At 42.1% G+C, this 21973-nt stretch overlaps 1 long non-coding RNA gene across 3 annotated transcripts; it reads left to right on the forward strand.

Annotated features, from left to right (window-relative positions):
- Window positions 1-238: 238 nt before the first annotated feature.
- Window positions 239-20867, forward strand: LOC115656690. Of its 3 annotated transcripts, XR_004001730.1 has the most exons (4): window positions 239-303; window positions 7702-7881; window positions 13537-13609; window positions 20793-20866. It is a non-coding gene; the product is annotated as an uncharacterized LOC115656690 (long non-coding RNA). The 3 variants fall into 3 exon arrangements; XR_004001729.1 differs by lacking the exon at window positions 13537-13609 and having other exon boundaries at window positions 20793-20867; XR_004001731.1 differs by lacking the exons at window positions 13537-13609; window positions 20793-20866 and adding an exon at window positions 11076-11184.
- The last annotated feature ends 1106 nt before the right edge of the window (window positions 20868-21973 follow it).

Genomic DNA, 21973 nt, shown 5'->3' on the forward strand with positions numbered 1-21973 from the left:
TTTAGGCAAACTAGGCGGCCGCCTAGGGCGCCTAGTGATTGGGGGCGCCTAAAAGTCCCCTCAGACAAGGAGGTGGAGTGGAGGTGAGTGAGCTGAGTGGGGGGGCATGTGGGGAGGGCTGCCCGCAGTAACGGGAGGGTGGTGCACAGGAGAACAACTCCCCGCCCCAGCTAACCTCCATTCTGCCTCCTCCACTGAGCACACAGCCCCCGCTCTAAGTCTCCTCCAATTGGCGCTGCACGCTTGGACGGGGACGAGAATTAGAGTGGCGCCAGCGTGCTCAGTGGAGGAGGCGGAGCCGAGGTGAGCTGGATGGGGGAAAGCCCAGGCAGGGTTAGCTGCCGTGGGGGGACGGGGTGGAGAGGGATTAGCTGTCATGGTGAGGGGGTAGCTGCTGCGGGGGGGGGTCCTCGGGTGGGGGGCTGAGTTAGCTGCCGTGGGTGGGCGGGGTTAGCTGGGTGGGGGGTGCAAGGTGGAAGTTTCGCCTAGGGCACGAAACTTCTTTGCACCGGCCCTGGTTAAGAGTGTGATTTTGTTATGACATTTTTATTCTGGCAAAAGCCCTATGCCAGCAAAAAAGTGCTTTTGCCAGTATAGCTTATTTTGTCCAGGAACTATGAAGGCAAAGCACACATTTGCTAGGTAGAAGCTTTCTCTACACTACGAGGGTTTCTTGGGATAGCTATACTTTTCTAGTGTAGACTATTCTTAAGCCTGTCCTTGTGAGTTTAAATATTAGCTAGGAAGGATTCTCTTTAGAGCAGGCCTGCACAACATGTGGCCCTGCATGGGCTCACTGTGCGGCTCACGGCGGGTGAGTGGGCAAGTGGGGGCTGAGGGAGGAGTGGCTCAAGAGGCGGGCGGGCAGTGGCGGGGGTTGAGTAGGTGCCACTGCCCGCCCCCCCGCTCGCCTCCTCAGCTCCCCAGCCCCCAGCTCACAAAGCAGGGGTGGGGGAACAACGGTGCAGTGGCAAAGCAGGGAAAAAAACAAAACAAAAAACCCTACAGATTGGCCGGAGCCAGGGGGACTCCCTGTGCTGCAGAGTGTGTGCCTGGTCTAGTAGGGGGGAAGGGGAGGGAGCAAGAAGGGTGGTGGCTAGGGCTTCAGCGGGGCACTCACCGTGTGGTGCCTTCTGCCGGGAGGGCTCTGCTCCGGTCGGCAGGGAGGGAAGGACCTGGGCTGCCCTGCTGAGTTTGCTGCAGGTTGCTCCCCTCCTCTGCAGTGCCACCCCCTACAGGCCGGCCAGAGCAGTGAACCAAAAAAAAAAAAAAAGCGGCTGTACCACCCTAGGGTTGGGCGGAATGCAGCCCCGTAGAATCTGCTGCCCCAAGCACGAGCTTGCTCGGCTGGTGTCTGGAGCCAGCCCTAGGCAAGCCCTTGTGGGGGAGGGATAGCTCAGTGGTTTGAGCATTGGCCCACTAAACCCCAGGCTGTGAGCTCAATCCTTGAGGAGGGCCATTTGGGGATTTAGCTCCGGATTGGTCCTGCTTTGAGCAGGGGGTTGGACTAGATGACCTTCCAAACCTATTATTCTACATTTTTCTTCCATAAGAACATAAGAATGGCCGTACCAGGTCAGACCAAAGGTCCATCTAGGCCAGTATCTGTCTACCGGCAGTGTCCAATGCCAGGTGCCCCAGAGGGAATGAAGCTAACAGGCAATATTCAAGTGATCTCTCTCCTGCCATCCATCTCCATCCTCTGACGAACAGAGGCTAGGGACACCATTCTTTACCCATCCTGGCTAATAGCCATTTATGGACTTCACCACCATGAATTTATCCAGTTCTCTTTTAAACACTGTTATAGTCCTAGCCTTCAGAACCTCCTCAGGTAAGGAGTTCCACAAGTTGACTGTGTGCTGTGTGAAGAAGAACTTCCTTTTATTTGTTTTAAACCTGCTGCCTATTAATTTCATTTGGTGACCCCCTAGTTCTTGTATTATGGGAATAAGTAAATATTTTTTCCTTATCTGCTTTCTCAACATCACTCATGATTTTATATACCTCTATCATATCCCCCCTTAGTCTCCTCTCTTCCAAGCTGAAGAGACCTAGCCTCTTTAATCTTTCTTCATATGGGACCCTCTCCAAACCCCTAATCATTTTAGTTGCCCTTTTCTGAACCTTTTCTAGTGCTAGAATATCTTTTTTGAGGTGAGGAGACCACATCTGTACACAGTATTCAAGATGTGGTCATACCATGGATTTATATAAGGGCAATAATATATTCTCAGTCTTATTATTTATCCTCTTTTTAATATTCCTAACATTCTGTTTGCTTTTTTGACTGCCTCTGCACACTGCGTGGACATCTTCAGAGAACTATCCATGATGACTCCAAGATATTTTTCCTGACTCGTTGTAGCTAAATTAGCCCCCATCATATTGTATGTATAGTTGGGGCTATTTTTTCCAATGTGCATTACTTTACATTTATCCACATTAAATTTCATTTGCCATTTTGTTGCTCAGTCACTTAGTTTTGTGAGATCTTTTTGAAGTTCTTCACAATCTGCTTTGGTCTTAACTATCTTGAGTAGTTTAGTATCATCTGCAGACTTTGCCACCTCACTGTTTACCCCTTTCTCCAGATCATTTATGAATAAATTGAATAGGATTGGTTCTAGGACTGACCCTTAGGGAAGACCACTAGTTACTGCTCTCCATTCTGAGAATTTACTATTAATTCCTACCCTTTGTTCCCTGTCTTTTAACCAGTTCTCAATCCATGAAAGGACCTTCCCTTTTATCCCATGACAGCTTAATTTACGTAAGAGCCTTTGGTGAGGGACCTTGTCAAAGGCTTTCTGGAAATCTAAGTACACTATGTCCATTGGATCCCCCTAGTCCACGTGTTTGTTGACCCCTTCAAAGAACTCTAATAGATTAATAAGATACGATTTCCCTTTACAGAAACCATGTTGACTGTTGCTCAATAGTTTATGTTTTTCTACGAGTGTGACAATTTTATTCTTAACTATTTTTTCGACTAATTTGCCCTGTACTGACGTTAGACTTACCGGTCTGTAATTGCCGGGATCACCTCTAGAACCCTTTTTAAATATTGGAGTTACATTAGCTAACTTCCAGTCATTGTGTACCGAAGCCAATTTAAAGAACAAGTTACAAACCTTAGTTAATAGTTCCGCAACTTCACATTTGAGTTCTTTCAGAACTCTTGGGTGAATGCCATCGGGTCCTGGTGACTTGTTAATGTTGAGTTTATCAATTAATTCCAAAACTTCCTCTAGTAACACTTCAATCTGTGACAGTTCCTCAGATTTGTCACCTACAAAAGCCAGCTCAGGTTTGGGAATCTCCCTAACATCCTCAGCTGTGAAGACTGAAGCAAAGAATCCATTTAGTTTCTCAGCAATGACTTTATCGTCTTTAAGCGCTCCTTTTGTATTTCGATTGTCAAGGGGCCCCACTGGTTGTTTAGTAGGCTTCTTGCTTCTGATGTACTTAAAAAACATTTTGTTATTACCTTTGGAGTTTTTGGCTAGCCATTCTTCAAACTCCTCTTTGGCTTTTCTTATTACACTCTTGCACTTAATTTGGCAGTGTTTATGTTCCTTTCTATTTGCCTCACTAGGATTTGACTTCCCCTCTTTAAAGGAAGTCTTTTTATCTCTCACTGCTTCTTTTACATGGTTGTTAAGCCATGGTGGCTCTTTTTTAGTTCTTTTACTGTGTTTCTTAATTTGGGGTATACATTGAAGTTGGGCCTCTATTATGGCGTCTTTAAAAAGCGCCCACGCAGCTTGCAGAGATTTCACTTTAGTCACTGTACCTTTTAACTTTTGTTTAACTAACCCCCTCATTTTTGTATAGTTCCCCCTTTTGAAATTAAATGTCATAGTGTTCGGCTGTTGAGATGTTCTTCCCACCACAGGGATGTTAAATGTTATTATATTATGGTCACTATTTGCAAGCAGTCCTGCTATAGTTACCTCTTGGACCAGCTCCTGCGCTCCACTCAGGATTAAATCTAGAGTTGCCTCTCCCCTTGTGGGTTTCCGTACCAGCTGCTCCATGAAGCAGTCATTTAAAGTATCGAGAAATTTTATCTCTGCATTTCATCCTGAAGTGAAATGTTCCCAGTCAATATGTGGATCATTGAAATCCCCCGCTATTATTCGGTTCTTAATTTTGAACGCCTCTCTAATTTCCCTTAGCATTTCATCATCACTATTACTGTCCTGGTCAGGTGTTCGATAATAGATCCCTAATGTTATATTTTTATTAGAGCATGACATTTCTATCCATAGAGATTCTATGGAACATGTGGATTCGCTTAAGATTTTTACTTCATTTGAATCTACAATTTCTTTCACATATAGTGCCACTCCTCCCCCTGCATGACCTGTTCTGTCCTTCCGATATATTTTGTACCCCGGAATGATTGTGTCCCATTGATTGCTCTCAGTCCACCAGGTTTCTGTGATGCTTATTATATCAATATCCTCCTTTATCACAAGGCACTCTAGTTTACCCATCTTATTATTTAGACTTCTAGCATTTTTGTACAAGCACTTTAAAAACTTGTCCCTGTTTATTTGTCTGCCCTTTTCTGATGTGCCAGATTCTTTTTTATGTGACTGTTTATCATCAGATCTGGCCCTTACATTATCCTCTTCCGTCCTCTGCTCCTCACTATAACCTGGAGATTCTCTATCATCAGACTCTCCCCTAAGAGAAGTCTGTGTCCACATGCTCCTCTGCAGCAGTCGACTTTCTCTCATCTTCTAGTTTAAAAACTGCTCTACAACCTTTTTAATGTTTAGTGCCAGCAGCCTGGTTCCACCTTGGTTTAGGTGGAGCCTATCTCTCCTGTATAGGCTCCCCCCATCCCAAAAGTTTCCCCAGTTCCTAATGAACGTAAACCCCTCCTCTCTACACCATTGTCTCATCCACGCATTGAGACTCTGAAACTCTGCCTGCCTACCTGGCCCTGCACATGGAACTGGGAGCATTTCTGAGAATGGTACCATAGAGGTCCTGGATTTCAGTCTCTTCCTTAGCAGCCTAAATTTGGCTTCCAGGACATCTCTCCTACCCTTCCCTATGTCATTGGTACCTACATGTACCACGACCACCGGCTCCTCCCCAGCACTACACATAAGTCTGTCTAGATGCCTTGAGAGATCCGCAAACTTCGCACCAGGCAGGCAAGTCACCATACAGTTCTCCCGGTTATCACAAACCCAGCTATCTACATTTCTAATAATCGAATCTCCCATTACTAACACCTGCCTTTTCCTAGAAACTGGAGTTCCTTCCCCCGGGGAGGTAACCTCAGTGCGAGAGGCAACCCCAGCACCATCTGGAAGGAGGGTCCCAACTATGGGAAGGTTTCCCTTTGCTCCCATTGACTGCTCTGCTTCCCTGGGCCTTTCTTCCTCCTCAACAGCGCAGGGGCTTTCTGACCGGAGGTGGGACAATTCTACAGTATCCTGGAAAGCCTCATCAACATACCTCTCTGCATCTCTTAGCTCCTCCAGTTCCACCACCCTGGCCTCCAAAGTCCGTACATGGTCTCTGAGGGCCAGGAGCTCCTTGCACCGACTGCACACATATGCCACCCACCCACAGGGCAGGTAATCATACATGCTACACTCAGCACAATAACCTGGATAGCCCCCACTCTGCTGCGGGGCTTCTGCCTACATTGTCTCCTAGTTGATGAAAGGGTGGTTTAAAGAAAGAGGTTTTGGATGTAGTTTCCAGGTGCTCAAGTGAACTCTGCATGTTCTGACTTGTGTCGCTCCACTATTTGTCCATATATTTTGGTGTAGAACTCTGAGTGGCTACACTTAATATATTTGGATATGTTTCATTGCCTTACATTCAACAGTCACATTCAGCTAAATTGTGGCCCATTATGGAGATCGTGTCTGTACTCTGTTAATAATAAAACCACTATAAAGTTTCATCCTCTTCCAAGGTATTGTGATAGTCTTGTTGCAGTCCTATAAGAGAGAGAGAGACTTTTCCCAAAGGAGAAAGACTAATGGTCTCTCTTCCTGGCTCTGCTGCTGGCTTGCTTTGTGACCTTGGGCAAATTCTCAACCTCTCTGAGCCAGAGTTTGCACAACTGTAAAATAGAGATTAACCATAGGTGAAGCTGAGCCTGGTTTAACTTGACCACGCATCTGTAATTGATGGTATGTGGCTAAATCCCCTGCACTACTTTGAAAATAATCTATAGATTTTTATACCAGGACACCTTTTCTGAGCATTAAATTGACTTTTTAAAATGTTTGGTTTCCTACTTTCCCCTTGCCAATTCTCAGACAACCTCTCCGTTCAGATGGTCTGAGCAGAATCAGCATCCTTTGTTAAAAAAGGGCTGCAAAGTAATTAATGAAATGGGTAGAGAACTGCCCTATCTGACTTCTGCTTTTCACTATGGCCTTGAATGGATTTCATGACCAACCTCACAAAAATACAGAAAATCTGGGGGACCTGATTTAGGAGCTGCAAAAACAATGGAGTAGATTCCCAGCTGAAGAAAATTAAGATAGCTCTGTTGACTTGAATGGAACTATGTGCATTTACACCAGTGGAAGATTTGACCTAGTATTTGTAGAAGTGCTGTCATTGCATTTTTACAGAAATCAGGTGTCCAGCGTCATGGTCCTTCAACAGGAACAAATGTTATTAAATAATAGATTTTCTTCAGCTTCTTACACTAAATGAGGGGAAAAAAGTAAAGAGGAAACAGTGTGAACCTATTAAGGACAGTTCAGATTCCTGCTGATGCTGCAAAAGGGTAGGTGTAAAATTATGAAGATCGTTCCCTTCACAGGTGAGTTAACTATACAGAAAAGTTGTAATAGGAAAAAGAAATAAATGGAAATTATGTTGTTGAAACAGTACAGTGAAAATGTAAGTTAGAGATGGAAGAAATCTATTGGGTCCCATCCAGTTAATTGCCTGCCACATAGGATTGTTACCTCCAGTATTTTATGACATAGCCAAGGAAATGAAACAAGGTTTCTTTTCATATTGAATTATGATGATACTCCATGCATACATAGTTCATGCTCCCAAGGCACTTTTCAAAAAGAAGTTAAGTATTATTATCCCCACTTTGCAGATGGGTGAGTTGGGGCTGGTTAAGTTACGTGCCAAAGGTCGCACACAAGATTGGTAGAAAAGTCAGGACTAGAAAGTAGTAGGTCTCTTAATTCCCAGACCCTCTCTCCCACTACCTGACTACAGAGTTACCCAATTTATTATGTGTATTAGAGTAAACCACTAGAGGCCCCAATTAAAACTGATGATCGATTGTGCTAAGTGCTGTACAAATACAGAATAAAAGACAATTCCTGCCCCAAAGTGCTTACAATCTAAATAGATAAGACAAAGTGTGTGGGGGAGGGAAGCTGAAGCACAGGGAAGGGAAGTGACTTGTGGTAGAGTCATACAGCATGTCAGTGACAGAGCTGGGTTTCTCTTGAATCTCAGCCCCTTGCCCTAGCCACCATGATATGCTCTAGGAATGATTTTGGGGAAGTTCTATGGCTTGTGCTATGCAGGTCGGTCGGTCTAGATGATACAATGGTCCCTCTGATGGAATGGCCTTGGAATCTGTGAATACCAAGCTTAAAATGGCTGCTTATTAAAGAAAAAGTCTTTAATATTTGATCTACTTTTCCTTTTTCCTTTTTTTATTATTATTTTTTATTATAGTACCAAGGAAGACTCCCATCAAGGACCAGAAAGCAATATCTCTCATCATCTAACATCAAGGCAGCTGACAGCTGGCCCCTGCCTGTCTTATCTTTCCAACTCAATAGCAGACAAGACCTTCCTCAGAGAGACTTGGGGATGAGGAATGAACACAACATTTTGCAAAACAGCACAAAGCAGGTAAAATTAGCTTTCAAAGAAAAATTCCTGTGGAAAAATGTATGTTCCCTGGAATCCAAATAATAATAATAATAATAATTCCAAACAAAACAAGCCAACCCACCCTGAGCTCCCAGAGCGCATTCTAAGTTACAATATACCATATGACCTTAACTATTGGGTAGCATTTCAAATTTTATGAAGACTAAATCTGCAACAACATGTTCTGTGGACAATCTGCTGGCAGAAACCCATATTCTATAGCCCAGGGGGTCTCAAACTGGGGGTCGGAACCCCTCAGGGGGTCACGAGGTTATTACATGTGGGGTCGCGAGCTGTCAGCCTCCACCCCAAACCCCGCTTTGTCTCTAGCATTTATAATGGTGTTAAATACATAAAAAAGTGTTTTTAATGTATAAGGGGGGGTTGCACTCAGAGACTTGCTGTGTGAAAGGGGTCACCAGTACAAAAGTCTGAGAACCCCTGCTATAGACTAAGCTGGGGGAGAAACTGTCCATCAAGGGCATGATCCAAAGTCAAATGAAGACAATGGAAAGACTCCCAAGGACTTCAATAGATTTTAGATCAGGTCCCAAATGCCCTATGTGGATAAAAGATATTAAAGAGGATTGAAGTGTTATAATCAATAGACATCACCTTGTTTGGGACTTTAACCATGGCTTACTAGGCAGTGATGTGTTGCCTTACCTTACCTTGATCTTAGTTCCTCCTGTGTCTCTGACACATCGGGCAGTCCAGTTCCTCCATGTTCTTCTTCCCAGGTGATGCCAGCACATTCAATATCCTCTGTCATTGTCTTCTAACAGGTTTGGTTTCTGGTTCTGATCTTTTTCTGAACTATTCAGACCTGCCAAGGCTGCAGAATTGGACTGGAAATCACAGGAATTCAGGATTTCTTGTGAGATTCCTGGCACTTCTGTTTGTCATTTTGACAGGATACCAGATGTGAGAAAACATTTATCAAAAAGTTTTGGAAATTTTTTTGTTCGTGTTTGGTTCTAAATGTGGGTGAAGATTCAGGCGTCTAATTTTGTGTCTTCCATTTCACTCAGAAGTAGATGTAAGATGACTGCATTAGAATGGGCTCAGTCACATGAAAGAGAGAGAGAGTTGCACAGAGACCTCCAGGTCAGTTTAGACCCAAAATGTAGCTATTGCAACTCCAACATTAAAGAATTGTTCTAGTAAATAAGAATTAAAACATTAAAATGACTACAGACAAAAACCTTTTTCAGGTCACCATTAACATTAACACTTTGCACTTCAGTCAGATGTGATGGTGAAAATAGATTAGACAACTCAGGGTTGTTTTTTTGTCTATAGTCATTTTAATGTTTGATTTCTCAAGCACAATGTTTATAACCAGGAAACAAAGGAAATTAACATAAGAGGAAAAATATAGCACAACGGCATTTTGCCTTCCCATAGGCTCTAGCCCAAGCAGATGATTTATAGTCCTTCCCCCTAGCTTCTCTTTAAGGAGAGTGGGAAACTTAGATTCATCTCTTGTTCCCCAAGGAACTCTTGTCACACAGAGGAGGAGGAGGAGGAGGAGGAGGAGGAGGAAATGTTTGATAATATGTGGCCTGATCCAAAACTCACTGAAGTCAATAGGCTATTTCAATGGAACATCAGTGGGCTTTGGGTCAGGCCTATACGGAGAAAAGTTTCATGGCAGAGAACCAGACAATGGGTGGGGCCGGCAGGGGGCTGGGAAATGAAAGGTGAGGAGAAAAGGGGCAGGCAGTCACCAAGCAACCTGGCGATCCTGGCCTGCTTGTAAATGATTAGGGTTGGTTAGAGTCCGGAGCAGCTTTTCCCTGCCAGAATGTTCAGTGTAAGCCCAGACCAAATGGAATTTTTAAACATCAGTGTTGTCACTTCTGTCAAATAATTAGCACTTGGTTACTAGGCTACTGTATACTCACACATGCTCAAGACAACATGACAGGAGACTGGCTTATCCAGGAGTCCAAGGAAACTTAGGCCATAATAATGGCACGTGGGGAGTGCTTCCAACTCTCATGATATTTGGTGTTTTCCTTAAAGTCCCTAGAGCCTGGAGTGACACATACACAAGAATCTCCTTTTTTTTTTTTTTTTTTTTAAAAGGCAGTGTCTAGCCTTCATGACTGCAGAGAAAACCCTCAAGGCTCAAAAGCCAGAATGCAAACGAACCGAACTCTGGTGTATATTAGTTTTAGACTTTCATGAATTTGCGGGAGGGGGAGGGAGGGCATGTCTGACTCATGATTTTTTGAATTCTTGGGGTTGGCGATTCTGCTGATAACAGACTGGATTCATAGACCTCTTTTTTGGCCTAATTGGAGGTTGGCTCACTTGGTGTTTCTCCCTCTGCTGGACTTGCTGTTGCTTACTGGCCCAGTGGTACTGCTGTGTATTATTGTGTATTGTGGCAGGGAGATGACTTACTGGCACAGCGCCTCCTGCTGGTTGTCCAGGAAATTAGCTCTTCCAGCATGGAGTGCCCTCTGCAGGCCATTGTCTCGTGTGCCCCTGGCTCCCCAAGTCCCTTCTGGACCCCGGTGCCCTTTGCCCAGGGCTGCCCACCACAGCACCCCCTCTCTCTGGGTCTCCCCTCCCTGGGGAACCTCCAACCCCCTATCCCTACCTTGCCTCAGTGGCTGCTGACAGTTTCCACCTAGCCCTTGCTTTCTGGGGCAGACTGCAGTCTATAAACCACTCATCATCAGCACGGGGGGTTGGACCAGCTGCCTCTGCCTGTCTCAGCAGCCCCTGTACCTGTTGTAGGCCTTTAACAAGGCCTGCAGCCTGGGGTTTTACTAGGCTGGAGCTCCCCAACTTCCTCTGCCTTTCCCCAGCACTGTTCCACCTCAGGTACCCTCCTCAGCTTCTCAGGCAGCCAGGCCCTTCTCTCCCTAAGGAGCTAGAGAGAGTGTCTCCTCCTGAGCTCCTGGTTCACAACCTTTTTATAGGGCCAGCTGTAGCTTGACTGGGGCGTGGTCTCAGCTGTGGCTTCCCCAATCAGCCTTTCCCAGCCATAGCCCCCTCTAGGGTTGCTTTTAACCCTTTCAGGGCTAGAGCAGGGTAATCACCCCACTACATGTATATATAAAACTTCACTCATATTAGAAAGGGGCAGTTTTTACAGGAGTTGGCTTGTACATATAGTATATATTTGCAGTCTCCTAAATATTGCATTTTTCCCTAAGGGGTGACATCCAGGAAATGTCCTTCTGGGTGGAGTCCCTGGGATAAACATTGCTGCCTTCTGACTCTAGTTAGAAATGCAACCTGAAAGAGCACTGAAAGATCCTGCAGAAAATGGTAAGGAGGAAGGGGTCTTCCCATTGTTCTTCATTTGTCCTTCCCGCTTAATCTGTTACTCCAGCTCAACTGCCTCTGTGGACATGGGCAAGTGAGAATAACACACTGTCACCCTGTTTCTGGCTATTTGCTTAAGGGAAGACCTACTAAGAAACACACTTTATTAACTTGATATTTGTGTGCTTGAATTCATGAGACAGAGTTTGTAAAACTGAACCCCTAAGGCTGAGATTTTATGAAAATGATTTCAGGTCTGGAAAAATTGCCTTAACGTGAAAGGTTTAAGGTGCTTGATCTATTTAGACTATCAAAAAGCAGATCAGGAGGTAACTTGATTACAATGTACAAATACCTTCATGGGGAGAAAATATCAGGTACTAAAGGGCTCTTCAGTCTAACAGAGAAAGACATAACATGACCAATGGCTGGAATTAAAGCCAGACAAATTCAGATTAGAAATAAGGCAAATGTTTTTAACAATGAGAGTAATAAACCATTTGGAACAAACTACCAAGGGAAGTGATGGATTCTCCATGTTATGAAGTCTTCAAATCAAGACCGGATGCCTTTCTGGAAGATATGTCTTAGCCAAACACAAGTCATTGGGCTCAATTCGAGAGTAACTGAATGAAATTCTCAGGCCTGTATTATACTGGAGGTCAGAGTAGATGGTCTAATGGTCCCTTCTAGATGATAAAAGAACCATAAGGGAGTTAGAAGCCCAAATCCCATTGAATTTAGTTCACTATCTCCCTTAAACTCTGAAAGTTCCAGCCTAATAGTTTGTATCGGAAAGGACATTTGGTTTGCTTTGTGTTCTCTGCTTACTGAGGAGTAGAACTACATACACCATTACCTACTGTTAGCATACAGCATCAACTTGTAGCTGGTTTTCCCCTTTATTTGTTTAAAAACTAAAAATATCTCCTGAGAGAGCTATTAGTCACTCTGCCCACATATTAATAAATTGCATAATGATGCCACAAGGCATCCAAAAACCTTTCAAAATGTTATAAGTTACTTTTTGGATAATTTTCTATAAAGCCAGTGAATCCAAGTGGAGCCATATGTGTATGTATTTAATCCAGAAATCCGGAATAGTCTAAGACCTAATCTAATATATAAATTAGAATAATATACAGTGTGATTTTTTCCATCTTAATTTGCTCTGTCTTCATAGCATATTTTGTATGCATCATCTTAGATTTGTAGACCCAGTTCTTAGCTTAATTGCTTAGGACTCCACTCAGTAATAATTCAGCCTGGCAGCTGTTGGCTTAAGGAAGTTTTACAGATCCACTACCTAAATTTAGTGGCAAAAATCGTGAGGGTTATTGAGGAATTCTTAGGGCTTTTGGTTCTGTCTGCTCCTGTATTGTTCTTTTGCCCCAGTTGTCATATGTATATTGCAGTGATGCAATGGAGAATGGCTTTAGGGGGACTCCATGGAGCATTTAATAATAATATTTTGCGTTCATTGAGTGCTTTCCTTTCCAAGTTCTCAGAGCTTTATAAAGATGGGTACCTGATATCCTCATTTTACTGATGGGCAGTTCTAGGAAGCTGGGCATAGGCTTGAACTGTGTAGTCCAGATCCAGATGTTTTCCAGGCTGGGAGATGTTTGGATCTGGGATTCCAGTGTGGGGCCCATTTTTAGAAATTCAGCCCATAAAAGAGGCCAGATCTACTATAGTTCTCTTGAGCAAGGAGAGGCAGGGTCCTGGGAAGGTTTAGGTATTGGTGTTTTGAAATAGTTTTTCCATAGGCCCTAACTTGTGGCATCTGAAAAGCAGGTCATGGGAGAAGTGTCAGACAGTAAGCTGGTAAGAGGTGAATGAATTCAGTCCCTTCCTTCTGGTCCATTTCCTTTCCTTCCTCGTCCCACCATACTATCAGACCCTCCATTAAAGCTGTAAGTGATTTCTTCCGAGGCAGGGCTCTGAAGGCATTCCAGTTGTCCCCCCATGTAATTAATATGCTATTCCTATGGATGTCAATTGGCAGAGGAGATCAAGGGTTGCGGAATGGAGCTTTCGCAGAGTGGGACCAGAATATCTACGCATTTTGTTTTGTGGGCCTTTTAATTGATCAGAACATACCAATTTGCAGGCTTTGAAGAGCCTTTTACAGGTCACCTTTCAGCAGGCTTCCACTGGTTTACTGTGGATGCTATGGTCTACCTCCTAGTCACTGCAACTCAAGACTGCGGTATGTATCTTGAGTTGGAGTTAACCTCCCTTACTGGGATAAAAATCACTTAATTCCCCTTGCATGAGAATGAAGGTACTTCAGTCCATGGAAGGAGGAGAATTTATTTACATATCTCAATATGCTCTGCTCTGCAGCTTGGCATCATGTAAAAAGAAAAGCCAGCTGTAAAAAAAAAACAACTGGATGACTTCTTGTTGGATCAGCTAGGTAGGTGCAAAGCATATTCTAAAAAATGGGGCATGTTTTTAATGGATATTTTTAAAATGTGGGAATTAAACACTTCCTGAGGGGCAACTTGACGGGTTGACTGTATGTATTAGGAATGAGCAGTTTTGGATAAGATGAGAATTGAACCCAACATCTGTTGATCTCCTTTATGGTGTTCTCTGACCACTAAGTGCTTGAAAAAGATCTGCTAAAACTACAGTGACCAGGTTTTTTTTTGGTCCCATGATCGCGCACTGTACCAGCACAGAGTGATTTTTGTTTCCCCATTTCACACTCAGGAGATTTTGCATCTAAAAGACTAATCTTAAAGGAGATCGGACAGACTCATCAATTATAGTGAGCTGTAAAGATGCCACAAGGGGATTGGGAGGAATTTCGAGGGAAGCCTACGACTGGCATAATCAATCCACTGCTGGTCTCTTCACAGGTTGTGGGGCAAGGCGCATCATAGTGATAGGGGCAGGAGGGTACATGTCAGGAATGGGAGAAAAATATTACTGGAAGGGGAGTGTGTATTTTTACAGGATCTTGAGATAATATTGTTGCAGGCCAGTAGTCCCCCTTTTAATAGACTTTATAGTCTAGCTTCTTTGAGGTCTTTGGTTTTTTGCCTGCCCAATATCCACCTTGACATCCAGTTCCAACAATAAAACCCCGAGCTTTTGATCTATTGTTTCCATGCTTGCTGACCACCTCTGGGCAATTTAAGAAGGGAGCAGGGAATGGGATAGTCACACTTGTTAATATTTCTCCCTTCCAGCACAATGTAGGACTGACCTTGAAATGCTGGCTTTGAATAATACTTGTGAAACGGTTCCACTAAGCTGAAACAAAATCTGCAAGCGAAGGTTGCATGTTTCCTGGAAAGACCTAGAAACAAACATAGGTCTTAAACTTTGTATTTCTGCAGTGAACATTTTGTTCTGTTTACAGTATCTCCGCAGAATACTAGGGTTTTTGTCTTGTTCATATGTTTTTCATAAGGGAAAATATCCATGCAGTTTTAAAATTTTATTAGATTCAAACAGGAAAGAGAGAGGATGTGGTTTTTAAAAATGCTGTTCACTTTCTGCCTTTTTTGCATAGTTTTTTTAAAAACTCCTTTGAAGTTCTTTTAAAAAAAGTCAGGTAAATTAAAGAAGAGGAAGTGATTACTCATAATTGCTTTGTGGGTAAATTAAGACAATGTGGGCTAAATTTAAAGAAAAAAAATACCGGCAAGGCATATTGCCTGGGATGTATGCTCAATATATGAAGAGAAGGAAAAACCTGCCTTATTTTCAAAGCTTTTCTACTTAGAAACAGGAACACTGATAGGAAGGGCTGAGGTCCATAAGTAATAATAAAAGCATTTCCACTCCTCTGCCTTCTTCCTTCTTAAAAGTGAGAGCTGCAAAGTGAATGAGAAAATTATGTTAAATTCAGATGACAATCTGGGTTGTGGGAAAGCATCATTAAACAAATGTTAAGTAACCAGTTTTATTGTTTGTCAGTTTTTCCCTCCTTGGTTCCCTGAAGCTTTCCCAGAATGAACATGAGAAATACCATGGGTTATGTAGATTGCACTGAGCATTCTGATACACCTTTACCTCGATATAATGCCACCCGATATAACGCGAATTCAGATATAACGTAGTAAAGCAGCGCTTGGGGGGCGGGGGGGACTGTGCACTCTGGTGGATCAAAGCAAGTTCGATATAACACAGTTTCACCTATAACGCGGTAAGATTTTTTGGCTCCCAAGGACAGCGTTATATCGAGGTAGAGGTGTATTTGTGATTCTTCTGGGGCATGTTCAGTGAACCAGGAAGTTCTAGAAGGGTTTTACAGACGGAAAAAAGCATTTTAAAAAAATGACTTTTCTTTTTGCTGACTGTCCCTCCCCTTTTGGGTAATGGGGATATTAACAAAGAAATTAGTGCTTAGCCTAGTTGTCATTTTGCTTTGCATTTCATCTTTGATAAATTAAACATGTAGACCTGAATAATTAGTCTCATCATTATTACTTATTTACTTTTGGTAGCACCTGCAATGCACTAAATAATCCTGTGGCACCTTATAGACTAACAGATGTATTGGAGCATAAGATTTCGTGGGTGAATACCCACTTCGTCGTGGGTATTCACCCATGAAAGCTTATGCTCCAATACATTTGTTAGTCTATAAGGTGCCACAGGATTCTTGTTGCTTTTTACAAATCCAGACTAACATGGCTACCCCTCTGATAGTTGCAATGCACTAGGCACTCTCCAGACATAAAAGAAATAGTCCTTGCCCTAATGAGCTTACAAACTAATGCCTGATCCTGCAAACCCATATGCACATGCTTGTAACTTTACATATGTGTGTGGTTCCGTTAAATTCATTGCATAAAGTTGAACACGTGATTGGGGGCCTAAAAGACAAATGAACAATTTGGCCAAGGTGGTAATAGGTCATAGCAATATAAAATCTGAGTAACACAATGTGTGCAAACGAGCACTGTAGTTGTAGGAATAGACAGAAATAGTCAGATCTTGGAGATGTTTTTGAGGAAAAAGTGACAGGATTTGAATATGACTTGGATAGGTGGGGTAAGGGAAAGGGTGGTATAAAAAACGGACCCCCAGGTTACAGGCCTGGATGACGGGGATTATGGTGTAGCTGTCAACAATGATGAAGAATGGGAAGAAGTATAGTGCTTGGGAGTAAGGATAAGATGGGTATGTTTTGTCCATGTTAAGATGGACAACCCCATGCTCCGGGTGTCCCTAACCCTCTGCCAGAAGCTAGGACTGGATTTATCACTTGATAAATTGCCTTGTTCTTTTCATTCCCTCTGAAGCATCTGGCACTGGCCATTTATTGTATATTTATATAATACCTTTATATATATTTATTGAAGAAAATTTCTTAATTGCCTTCTGCTATATTTAAATTTGGAGATAAGCAGTAAATCTGTATTGTAAGTTTTTTTTGTTGGTATATTCTCTCCCTGGGTGACATGGTAGTTGTAGTTCAAATATATTTATCAGCTCCTGCACCTATTTAAATGTTTATTTTTCTATCATTGAATAACATAGAGGGAATCTAAATTCCTCTAGTTCAGTGGTTCTAAAACTTTTTTTTCCACAGACCACTTGAAAATTGCTGAGGGTCTCAGTGGACCACTTAATGATCTTTTCAAATGTTGTTTGTACCGTTAGCTAACTATTGTAACACACTTTGGATAAAAGCGCTATATAAAAAAACTTAATAATTATTAACTTTTTTTTGTTCTACAAATAAAAACACACAACTCATATTTTAATATCAATAGTCTTATCTTTCTATGCCCCCCAAGGTCACCACCTCACCTTACATGTGCATCCTCTCCAGGGTCCAGGCACCTAATTAGAAGAGCCATGCCTGTGCGGCTCCATTAATTAGGTGGGTGGGCCTTCTTTCTCTTGTGTGAGGCCACCCAGGTGTGCACCTTAGAGGGAACTATCCGCAGACCACCTGAATGGAGCTCGCAGACCACTGATGGTCCACGGACCACAGTTTGAGAACCTCTAGTCTAGATTTTCCATTTAATAAAATTGTACATGTATAGATATTTAGTAAGGGTAAGGGTAGAATCAGGCAAATTGGTATATAAAACCATGGCTGCTGCTGTGCTGATAGTGGCTTTAGGAACCAGTCACAAGAGTTTATTTCAGTTCTATTTTCTTCTCTACCAGCCTTCCCCACCCTCGCCCTTCCCCCTGCAAGTTTACTTTCCAATAAACCTGTGGGTTTATAAAGTTCTCTGTTTAGACTTTTTCACAGAAAGTGAGTAAATTAAAATCAAATGAGAAAGTAAATATGAATTCAGATGTCTCCTAGAGTCATGGAGAGTGTTTTAATGAAATTAAGAATTGAGGCTCAGCTCCTAATTATTATTGAACTGGGAAGTTTGCCAAGGCACTTGGACCCTCCCTCTGATGTTTGAGTTTGACTCTGAATACGCTGGTCTTTGACGGACTGGTTTTATTTGTCCTTCTCAACCTGCCAAGGCTCAAATGTGGCCCATGACTGTTCACAAAGACCTAACAAGAGAGAAACACAAGACATTTATGGAGGAAAACTATACAATTCTGTGGGATTTGTCTCTTGGCATATATATGTTTCCATAACCCTCATTTCATTATGCTTTATATCTGATGTAAATATACTTCAAAAATAAAAGTGAGGGCCCCAGATTTGCATGGAACATGGGTAATTTGAGGATTAAAATGAGCGATGTCTCTCCAAATAAAGAGCATTTTGAGTGGTGTTCCTGGTTAATGCAGCTGAAAGTTAAAGTGAAACAATAAAGGGACTGGGGGAGCTACACTAGTCTGTTTTTCTGCAGATGTGCCATTGTTGCTTCCACCCGTGCAGGTTCACCAGTGGTTGCACCAGCATTGACGGGCTTGTGGGCATTTTAATCACCATCTCGTTTACCCCTGCTTAGAGCAGGTGTAGATGATATGGTGGTTAAAATGCCAGTGCCTGGTCTACACTAGTATTCACACCATTACTACCACTGTGGGGAAAAATACTAAGTTAAGAGATTTTTAATTTTCCTCAGGCCAGTGGGTAGGAAATCTCTGTTTTCACCAAGAACATTGCTGTTTGGGAATTGTTTTTGGCCTGCTGTAGAAAGACTGGGAATAACAGATTCCTCCTTACCTTCCTTTCTCATGGGATAGCAGAAACTTCCTTCTCATGTCCTGCTCAGTCCAACCAGAGGAGAAGGTGATAATCCTCTTGGACTGTATCATTTTATCTTGATCCAGTAGATGATAATTGTGCAACCCAAAAGGATTAGCAGGATGGGGAGGAAAGATTTCTCTAAGGCTGTGCCTGTGCTAGGCTTTGTTCCTGAACATTTCCCACCATCATTACCACCTGTTCAGCTCCACCAGGGGTAGCAATGGTGGGAGGGGCTAGTGAAGATAAGGCTTCAGGAAGCTGTTAGTGGTTAAATGCCATATCATCTAATTCCCTTCTTAAAATCTATCTTGGCCATCATCTCTGAAAATCACTGTCATATGATGCTGGTTAGATTGGTGGTACCCTGTGACTATTGAAAGGACTGTGTTTCCCTGCTGCTACCTGATCCTTCCAGTCCAACTTATCACAATGTCTAACGCCAGGACTGAGATGTCTGTGGCAGGGCCTGCCTTTGTGTTATTTTTTTGTACAGTGCCTAGCATAATGGTGCTGTGATCCTTGTTCAGTATCCCAAGATGTCAGCACAATAGAAATAACAAGGACTATTAGGCTTGTTTATTGCACATGCAGCTCCAAAATGTCTACTCACATTAGATATCATAGTCACATCTTAGGAGCCTTCACACGCTGTCAAGTCAAAACTCTCTTATTTAAAAAGCTACTAAATATGGGTCTAGAGATCACAGTAGCTTCATTAGTACAGTAAACTCACGTATAAAAATTTGTATAAATACTGTATGTTTCAGCAAGGCAGGCCATCTGCTGTACACAGCACACACTTTCAAAGCTGGTTGGCCGGAGGTACAGTATGTGTTTACAGAAAACCATAGCAGTTCTAAAGAAGTCAGTTAGGTTTATCATGTCAATTTTCATAGAACTCAAAGGCGGGGGAGCTGAGGTTTCTTCAAACTGACAAAGAAAGGACAAACAGACCCATTTTGATCTCTTTAAAAAGATATGATAAGTCATGCTCATTGGAGGAATAAACTATTTGTCATGGCAAGGACCTCGTGATTTTTTTGAGCTTTCAAGCAATAGAGTTACGGAACACAACATCCATTGATAGAGGATAACATAAGAACAAGTCTCTTGCATTTGTTTTTCTTTCGATGTATGGATGCAAGAGTTCTATAAATACTACCCAGTGAGAGTCATTGTGAAAAAGTCGTATAGAGAAATGGCTTCGTTTCAAAATGATACAGAGGCCAAGATCCAAAATTCATTTCTTTTCTTCAAAATGAAATGACAATGGGATTAGAAATGTTATGTTTTGGGTATATGAGCTATATTGGTCTAATCAGCCATTCAAAATATGCTGCCTTCATATTGCTCCTTGGTAATACAAATAATCAAACTGAAAGCATGTGTCTGCATGCCAAACATGTTTACAGTATCTCATAAACATCCATCTTACTATGACTGTGTAGCTTATAAAGCACCGAGGGTTATTTAACTTGCAAAGTACCATTACTCTGTGTGCATGCAATAAAACAGAATAGAAGTTTAGATTGAGCAGTGAGGATAGTTGGATGTTGAATTTTCAAGAGATGAGTCAAGTAGTCGTGTTTAGAGATCAACTGGCTCAATGAATGTACAAAGCCACTTTCACTATTTATTAAGCATATATTTTAATGTAGAGATTAAGGTGGAATTTCGTTACAAGTAGAGAAGAGTCCAAGCCCCGTGGAGTTGGAGTGCACCAAGTTTAAAGGGGAGTGGGTGTTCAGATTGGAAGTGTTAGATTGGCCCACAACAGAGGGATCAGCCATGATTTGTTCTCTGATGAATCCTCTGGCAATGAACATAAAATGTTTCCTAAACAGCCAGTCAGGTCTCAAGAGTTTTCTGGATTTCGTTCAGCTTTCTTAGTTGCTGATTCCTACTGATGGAACGCGACAAGTTCAGTGTGGGCTAGTGGATAGGACGCTGGACTAGCATCTGGAGACCTAACTTCTATTCACAGCTCTGTCACTGATGTGTTTTACCTCTCCATGGTTTTGTTTCCCCTCCCATCTTTTGTTTGCTTATATTGTAAAGATCTTCAAGGCAGAAACTGTCTCTTACTAGCACAATGATTGCAGTGGAATCTTTTAGGAATTACTGCAGTACAAATAATACATTAAAATCATGTCAATGACATGTACGCAGAGCTTGCTCAATGCTAGTATCTCTTTTGTAAATATTCCTGATAAAGAACCTGAATCTTGGTCAGAACTGCAGAACTAGAGCTGCAATATTTACATTTTGAATGTAAATAGTGGTTATTACATTGACTCTAAAAGGTTGGAAGACATTCTCTCTTTGGCCTTTGTTGTCTGAGGTGTGGGTCCCACGGTCACTTAGCCAGTGTGCATTCCCCCAAAGAAATGTCATGGCTCTGGAAGTTTGCCAGTAAACAGCCATTTTGGGTTGGTAAGTAACTTTACTTCGGTTGTCTTCTCAGATTGCACGTTACTCATTTACAAAGGAATATAAAGATGGATGTCGTATGTTTTCAGTGCTTGGACAATATTTAAGGTACAGAAGCATGTGGATCTGGCTTTTTATTTCTTTCTGTCCTGTATTTTTCAAAGAAGTTTCATACCTAATACATTGATTGCTAAGAGTACAGTTGTTTATATTTTCACCACTGATCATTTTTTACTGTTGGAAAAATTAATACAATGGAAGGACTTTTCATCAAGTCGTTATTTATATTGTATGATGGGACAGATTGTAAACTGAAGAACTTTTATCTGTAGTGGCTGTTTTAAAGATGTTCTGAGCATCCCAAAGGGTACCAACGCTGTAAATAATAAAGGGTATGAACGCTGGGCCACATCGGCAGCTGATGTAAACAGGTGTAGTGTCACTGAAGTCAGTGGAGCTGTGCAAACATACATCAGCTGAGGATCTGGTACATCATCTCTAATCCTATCTTCAAACTTTGTACTGAGCCTTCTAAGTCAAAACAAAAGTGCTGCAGGATCATCAGCCAATGTGTGTGGGAGTGTTTTGTTTCTCTGTGAGCAGACCTCCCCTACTTTATAAAAAAAAAATGCCTTAATTTTTTTTTATCAATACATTATCTGGAAATAGATGTATTTAAAGTTTTGGTAAGTATTTTGGCTCCATTTTTATATGACAGATTTTCCTTTTCTTTGATTTTTTTCCCCACTCACATACAGTCATTGAAAGCCTTTGAAAAAGCAAACCATCTAATTTTGTAAATAGAACATACTGTGCATTTTATTGGTTGTGAGTTTCCTAACTGCAGTTTCTCTTTTGAGGGACTTCTGGGAAAAGTTGAGAAGGACAGGTGGGTCTGGAGTAATGGATGGCCAGTGACCTTTCATAACTTTTAGGAAGGAAAACCATCACCAAACCAGACAGCTCAACTGAGATGTGTTCTTGTACAAAAATAAAATAAAATAAAAATAAAAAAGGAAAAATGGGTGACAAGACAGTGCAGTCAGGATTACAAAGAGACATATGTTTGTTCTATTCCTTTGCTAACTGACTTTGCCTCTCAGAACCCAAAGTTTTCAAATATCCCAGTATCTGCTTTGGAAAAAGGGGGATGTGATGGAAGTGGCACATGGTCAGAAAAGTCATTGCAATCTAGAAAGAAAAGCTGTTAGCCAA

This window comes from Gopherus evgoodei, chromosome 8 (assembly GCF_007399415.2).
Source record: "Gopherus evgoodei ecotype Sinaloan lineage chromosome 8, rGopEvg1_v1.p, whole genome shotgun sequence".
Classification (NCBI taxonomy): domain Eukaryota; kingdom Metazoa; phylum Chordata; order Testudines; family Testudinidae; genus Gopherus; species Gopherus evgoodei.